This window comes from Neopsephotus bourkii, unplaced genomic scaffold, assembly GCF_033783945.1.
Source record: "Neopsephotus bourkii isolate Nb327-2 ecotype Australia unplaced genomic scaffold, CSIRO-AGI_Nbou_v1 NB_107, whole genome shotgun sequence".
NCBI classification, from domain to species: domain Eukaryota; kingdom Metazoa; phylum Chordata; class Aves; order Psittaciformes; family Psittacidae; genus Neopsephotus; species Neopsephotus bourkii.
The window spans coordinates 12,525,861-12,533,028 of record NW_026900624.1 but is presented as its reverse complement, the minus strand read 5'-3'; the positions used below and the strand labels follow the sequence as shown (position 1 = coordinate 12,533,028).

The window sequence follows — 7,168 nt, the reverse complement described above, 5'->3', positions numbered from 1 at the left end:
ATTCATGTCAATAGAAAGCATTTTAGAACTCCTAGGAATGGGGGGGGGGGAAGCCTAATATGATAAAGAATATTCAACAGGTTTTACTTTTCTGGCTTAGCTCCAGCTTTGATACAAGATCAATAGATTTCTGAAGTTAACCAGCACTTCAAGAAAGGGGAAATGGCACAGAAGAAAGGGGAATTGGCACAGAAGACACCAAAATGAACCTCACACTCTCAAGAATTAAGAATTAAATTGTTTTATTCATTTCTCCATGTTAGCAGGACAGTGTTTATTACAACTGTTAACCCCAAGTGTGGACATCACCCCATTCGACATTACCACTGGTCTATCCTTTCTTCACTTCATTGTGAAGGGGGTGTTATATCAAGAGGCAAGTGTCCCCGTACAAGAGAAGAGAAGACCTCCTGTGGTGTAGAAAAACCTAGAGAAACAAATCATTGAAGAAGTTAGTCTTTTTTTCACAAAATACTAATATCAGAAATTCTAGCAGACATCATTAGGAAAAGATCTCTGTAACTGGCACCTATCTAGTTTCCTGGATAACATTACACATGCACCAAGGACTGAGCCATGAGTATCAAACTCCTGACTTTGGAAAAGGCCTTTCCAGGTCAAAGAGTGAGAGATGAAGTGAAGACTGTTCTGAAGATAAAATCTAGTTCCTGTTACCTTTCCTGTGGGTAGAGGAGTTCAATCTCTGCAACTGTTGGTCCAGCCTCTTCCTCAAGCATTAAATTCCTGTGGAAATATTTCATGTGGAGGAAAAATTGTGTAAAGTTTAGCAAAGTCAAACTGCAGTCTCCTTCTGCCTAATCCTCTCACTGGTAAAACTTCAGTATTTGCCATCCGGTAAACAAACATTTCCATTTGGGCATGGACAAGCCGAAATCACATTACATTTGCATTACTCCTCCCTTATGCTGTTGTAAAGACGGAAGGGGAGAATAACCGTAACATTTGTGTTGTTTCAGTTGGCCTTGTGTTTGTTAGGTGGATCAGAAAACATATAAATGAGAAGCATACCAAGTTTCCTTCTGACACTCACAAAACACTATACAATTTTTAGTCTTAATACACAATACCATTGAACAGACAGAATCCAGAGAATAAACACTAGCAGATGGTGCTTTGCAGAGTAGTAGTGAGGAAAAGAAACTACACACATGCCCTTGGGATAACCATACTTCTTGTAAACACAAGATATGAATTATTTGCAGTTGCACAAACAGTCAATGTGGCATCCCCATTTCTCATCATGGTCTAACAGCCACTCTGACTCCTGGCCTCCCATTAGACTGATAAGACAGAACTGTAAGATACCTGTGTATACAGCTACTGCTTTGTCTTCTCTCTCTGCTTCGCAGCACCTTCCTGTTTAGTCCACATAGCACTGTATACAATTTTCCTCCATATCTCTCCAGTTCCTTTCCCCCCAGAATTAAAGTATTTTATGACACAGATAAACTAAGCATCAAGAGAGGTCAGTAGTATCACTGCTTCCACAATAAACAGGAAATCTGCTTAGAAAAAATGTGTAACTGGCCAAAGAGATAGCAACAACTGAGTTATTAGATAATATAATACAGATTTTTTTCCTCCCTCTCTAGAAACAAATGCTATTTTGTACAAGAGGTACATCCCACTAAATTCTAGATATTAACATATGTCCTTGAAAAATTATGAATGTGACAAATTAGTTTTTTCTGATTAATTTTTTCTAATAAGGTATTGTCATCAACTGACCTCTAATAAAACTTCGTTTCCTCTCCACACCTCAATTACAGTGCAATTTCTCTAAGACAGAAATTCAGTCCTGATATGGAAAACTGTAAATATACTACAATAAACCACAGATTAACGTAACAGAATAGCTGTAGTCAGGAAAATGAAAAGCATTACATGGTAAGGGAAATTTAAATATTCATCACTGATCAAAAGCAACTGCACTTTCTAGTGACAGCTATACAGGTTACTACTGACAAAGGCTTCTGCTACTACTGCATATATTGCAATAAATGCAGTCCAGCAAAACCTGTGCTAGACTGCAACTCTCTGTCCTCATCTGATCAAGGCCAAGATCAGCACAGCTGATTACTCTTGGTTAAAGAGCATTCCACACCCTTGTTCGACCAACCTCAGCCCTACGCACCAGAGACATTTCAGCAGCCTACACTTTTTTAATAAGATACATCTACAGAAGCACATCAAAGAGTTCTGAAAGCAAAAGAAAAGGCAACAAAAGACACAATTCACTGTCTGAAACACTTTCAAAGTCCCTTCTTGGCTGTCTCAGTGTCTCCTTTAACTGTAAGACAGACCAAAAAGCCTTCTCCTCAGCAACATCAATGAGTATTCAACTGACACCAGACTACAACTAGCTGTGTAGTTCTTACTCATTTTGACTGCTTTCCCTTAACCATTCTGCTTCCTTACAGAAATGGACAACAGAACGACGTATTTAACTCCCCAAACACATTTTCCTCCTTCCAAACAAAAGAACCCCTCTATTACACTAAAAATGAGCACTATCTGCAGTTGCACATGGCAAACTGCCTCCAAATAAAAAAAGCATACAGAAATTCACATAAATCTTTTATGAGCCCTTCCCCCACACACACTTGGCAGAGCTCTAATACACTGACATACCACTATGCAGACTCTGTATATTCTAGTAACACTTGCAGTGTTTCTCCATGGAACAAAAAGGGGATGCAGAAATTCCGTGAAGATGCCTTGCCTAAGTACAGTGTGAATGTTAACTTTTCTAGCAGCCTAACCCATAACTCCCTTTTCAGATGGCATGAGGAACCTATCCATTCCTCCTTTCACATACATAATACCCCTTGCCTGCCTGTAAAAGGCTATGGCAAGAATGAAAAATATTCTGCTTTCTTCAAATCTCTGCCACAGAAGAAAACAGGATGCTTTGCTATGTCACATCTATTAGGAAATAAAATACCCTTTTGTATTGACAGCCATGTGGAAACATGGAGGATCTGGGACAGTACTATAAATTCCTGCTTGTTGTACAGCCAAAATATCTTTTCTTAACAGATGACTAAGTCATTAAAATGGTCCCCTTGCTCATTAAAAAGGCTTGCATATCTTTTTATAGCTCTATTCTTTACTATGCTGAGAAGCAAAAGCTACAGGTATATCTGGACAAACAAACCCATGTTCAGGGCCAGATGACCACCCTTCTTCCCAAGTATTGCTGTCATCTAAATTCAGTGCAGTAACATTTTTAATCCACATGAACAACCATTCTATTCCAGCAAGTGCTATGGTTAGTTTCCAGATCAAGAGTTCTGTATCAGCTTTTAGATCTCCTTCTTGATAACCAGTCCCCAAAGCCTAGCATGCCTAGCACATATTAGGTACAGAAAGTCTGGTGAGATTCCTCCTTGCAACAAAAAGCTGGGAACACTCAAGATCAGCAAAAGCTAGTTTATTGCCTCATCTTCATGTCTCCTGACAGACCAACATATGCTTCAGACTCCCTTGCCTCTACCACCAGAATTCACTTTCTCACACATCTCCAGTCTGACTGATTTAAAAAACTTTCTCTATGAGCTTCATCTCACACATAGACTTTGCTCATCATTATATTTAACAAGATTCCTTTCAAATCTCCATCCAAAATACTTTTTTTCATTTTGCACATTCAATTCCATTCACTTTGCAGGAACTCAGCTCTGGGATTTCCAGCCTGTGTTTCACATACTTTTGAAGGCTGTATGAGAAGTGAGAAGCTATTGAGTAAAGTACACCAGCTGTTCATAGTCTTCAGTGATATCTGATGTGCACTGGAGACTAGTTGCCTGGATATCAGTAACTCAGATCCAGCTTAGTTCCCATACCTAGGAGTCATTCCTGACTTCAATGTGATTACTAATTCTTTGATGAGGTCTAGCTCAGTGGTCTCAAAAGTAGAGGGCACTTTTCCCTGGGGCAGGATGCAAGACAATACATGAGGCTGCAAGAAGAAAATATATTTTGCGCCAAATACAACAAAGTAAATGTTTAAATAGTATTCATATCATCTTTACCTCATCCTGCTTTGATTTCTGGGCTTGTGTATATTTTATAATGTACACAGTAGTACATGCATATAGCTTATAAATAGACATGTATCAGGGTGCACGCTTCAAATGCTTTTTACTGATACAGATCTTTTAGAGACAACTGGTCTAGATAACTGAAGAGGTGGTTAATACTAACTCAGAAACATTATAGAATTTACATTTCCCACTTTCAAAAGAGAATTGTAACTGTTGGTGCTTTGAGCATTTTTTCCGTCTTGAGATACATAAATCATAGAATCAGCTCGCTTGGAAAAGACCTCTAAGATCATCAAGTCCAAGCATTACCCCAGCACTGCCAAATCCACCACTAAATCATGCCGCTATGGAGAACACTGTCCTTTACTATCATGGTGTTTCTAAGCCATTTATGATTTAACCTATATGGTGCTCTATAAATACCATTATACAGTAATTAATATCCACATAAGATTCACAGGAGAGAGTAACTAATCTGGTGTTTGGCTTTTCCTGGTTTAGAGCTTTCACTTAACATTTTCAGGTTGGAAGTGACAGCATTTTGTTGTCTGAGAAAATTCTGCACTTTGTTTCTATGTCAGTATCTGATTTTCTCATTACATAAAAATCTCTAGATATTATGTGGAAACAATTTTTTCTTAAATTTTCTGCAAAGATATTTGAGCATCTCAATGACTAAGTCCTTAAATCATTGTCATTATATTGTAATGAGCTAATGACTGGTGCAAACCTAAGAATCAATTTACCTCCTGTACTTACCAGTTCAGATTTACTGGTATGACTAGTTAAACTAACCAATTAAAAAAACAGGGGGGAAAAGTCTCCTCAAAGAGGCTTTTTATATATAGGAAACTTCGTAACAGAATTTTGAAAAACTGATTTAGGCTTACTGGCGTAGGTTACTTGATCCCTACCCAACAAAAACAGTGATTTAAGGATACAAGTTAGACCTGATGCAAAACCTATTTATGTGTTATAGGTGAATCCCCTGTGGTTGTCTCTAAACCTAAAGTAACCACCATGTATCACATAAAAATACTCAGTTCTTAAACTGTTGTTACACCATGCAGCTGCTTGCTTATTATGCTTACAAATGCTTATTACATGCATTTGTAAACTATGCTCCTTGCACAAAAATAATACATGCTGACAATACCAGGACAGAAGTTCTTCACAGTCAATGGGGTACAAGGCTTTAGATCTGAAGGAACCAACTTTTGACGTGAAACGTAAATTTACATATACAGACATGCAATTTAAGTTATCACTAAGTAGCAGTGTGGTGAAATACTCAATATGAGAATTATATAAAAGCATCACCCAAAAAGTAGCATTACATAGCAGAGAGGCAAAAAAGAAAGTAGCAAAAAAAGCAGATGGCCTCTCAGCCTATGAGGCTGACCACTGGCTGACAGTAAGGATGCTTTTTAGCTACATAAAACGACATTCCATAGGTAAAGACTTCACAATCTTCCTCATAAAAAGAAATTCCATAGGTAAGGACTTCATAATCTTTCCACATATTCCCTGGTTTTTAAATAATGTTAAAACAAGCATGTGACTGATGGCGTAACTATGACTGATCTTCCTGTGAGACAGAGAAATGGATGGACTAGATAAATTCCTTCCAGCCTTATTTTCCCGTACTCCTTTAAATGTGGCCATTTTTGTGAAACTTATTTTTTCAAGGCATATACTGTGCCTTATAGAGGCAGTAGGGAAACCGGAAAGTTGAATCAAAGATCAGAATTAGGACCTCAGGTAACCAAACACCAACTCAGACAGATTAACATGTGTACTGTACTACAGCTAGTCTTTTGATCATGATAATTCTTGAAATCAGACTCACCATTCAAAGTGGCGGTTCAGGGACTCTGCCTTTCTCTTCCGTCCCCCTTACTTGAGTTAGCATTTTGCAATCCATTTCTCCCAGTACTGGAGGTTTCTCAGGTCAGTCACATGAGTTTCTTCTGCTGCTGCTGCCACCTACCAGTTTTATTACTCTGTTGCAGCAGAAGGGCATATAGAAGAAGTTCTTGTTCAGCATGCACATAATTATCATCTACACCATCTAAGACGTCATGGCTTATTCAAGTTCTGCAACATTTCCCCCATACACTAGGCAAAGCACTGGGCACAACCAAGATCAACATAAGGCTCTGAAAGCCACTACGTAAAGAGGAAAGAGTATGATCTGTAAAACTACCTTTCAACCAACATTAAATATTAAGTTAGTAACTTCTGCAGAATGAAATTTTTATCAACTCTCCCCACCAAAGAGTATGTGAAGACACTGCAAAGAACTAGCACTGTCTTTCTTACAAGAACAAACCTTCACATAACATATATGAAATCAGGTTAAGAGATGCAAAACTGTGAGCTAACATCAATTTGTTCACAAATCTGAGGAAAAGAAATTCTCTTTTTTTAGGCATTGTTACAAACCCACAAATCTCTTCCCCAAAGACACCCAACACATGCCTGAAAGTGTTACACCCGTGTCCTATAGCAGCTGTTGCACAAAAATATACACAAATAAAGGAATAGGCCTGCCCAGTGCTGAGACGCAAGAAGTGGGTGTGTCTGAAAGGAAAAAGCATTGGAAACATAAGTAAAACAGGTCTGTAAAATCATCTCACAAGTAAAATTAAAGACACAAATTATACACCCAATTATACCAGTGCAATTGGATAGCACTCCTGGGAATTGCTTTCCCAGAGCAATTCAATTCCAGGACTATCTCAGTGTAACTGAGAGCAAAATTTGGCTCTAAATTTATTTCCTCCCACTTTAATTTGAAGCTGCAATTTATGGTATTGCTGATAAACCTTGATGTGTTTCAGGATAATATAAATTGAGAATATGAAAAGCAGACTATTATGATATAGAAGATTTCTTAATATACACAGACAAAAAAAATCTGAAACAAGTGCTAATTCTTTACAGATGTCATGGGAAATAAAACACTGCATCAGGAAACTTGGAAGCCTGAATACAGGCTCATATTCTTCCAGTTGGTATTCCAACTGTCTGATATTTACCTCTGAGTAAAATATAGATTCTCCTCCTTAAACCAAGTAAAAAAGTATTAAGTTCCCAGC

The 7,168-nt window shown here is 38.0% G+C and overlaps 1 protein-coding gene across 2 annotated transcripts in view; it reads right to left on the bottom strand.

The window, feature by feature from the left end:
- Positions 1-225: 225 nt before the first annotated feature.
- Positions 226-7,168, bottom strand: part of RIMKLB (ribosomal modification protein rimK like family member B) — a 56,920-nt gene continuing 49,977 nt past the window's right edge. The window contains exons 8-10 of one of the 2 annotated variants that reach the window (XR_009726663.1): positions 5,917-6,650; positions 676-744; positions 226-427 (exon numbers count right to left, since the gene is read on the bottom strand). The gene's annotated coding sequence lies outside the window, so the exon portion shown is untranslated. Of the gene's footprint in view, positions 428-675; positions 745-1,745; positions 3,983-5,916; positions 6,651-7,168 lie in introns of those variants that run through there. The other variant, XR_009726664.1, reaches the window with a different exon arrangement.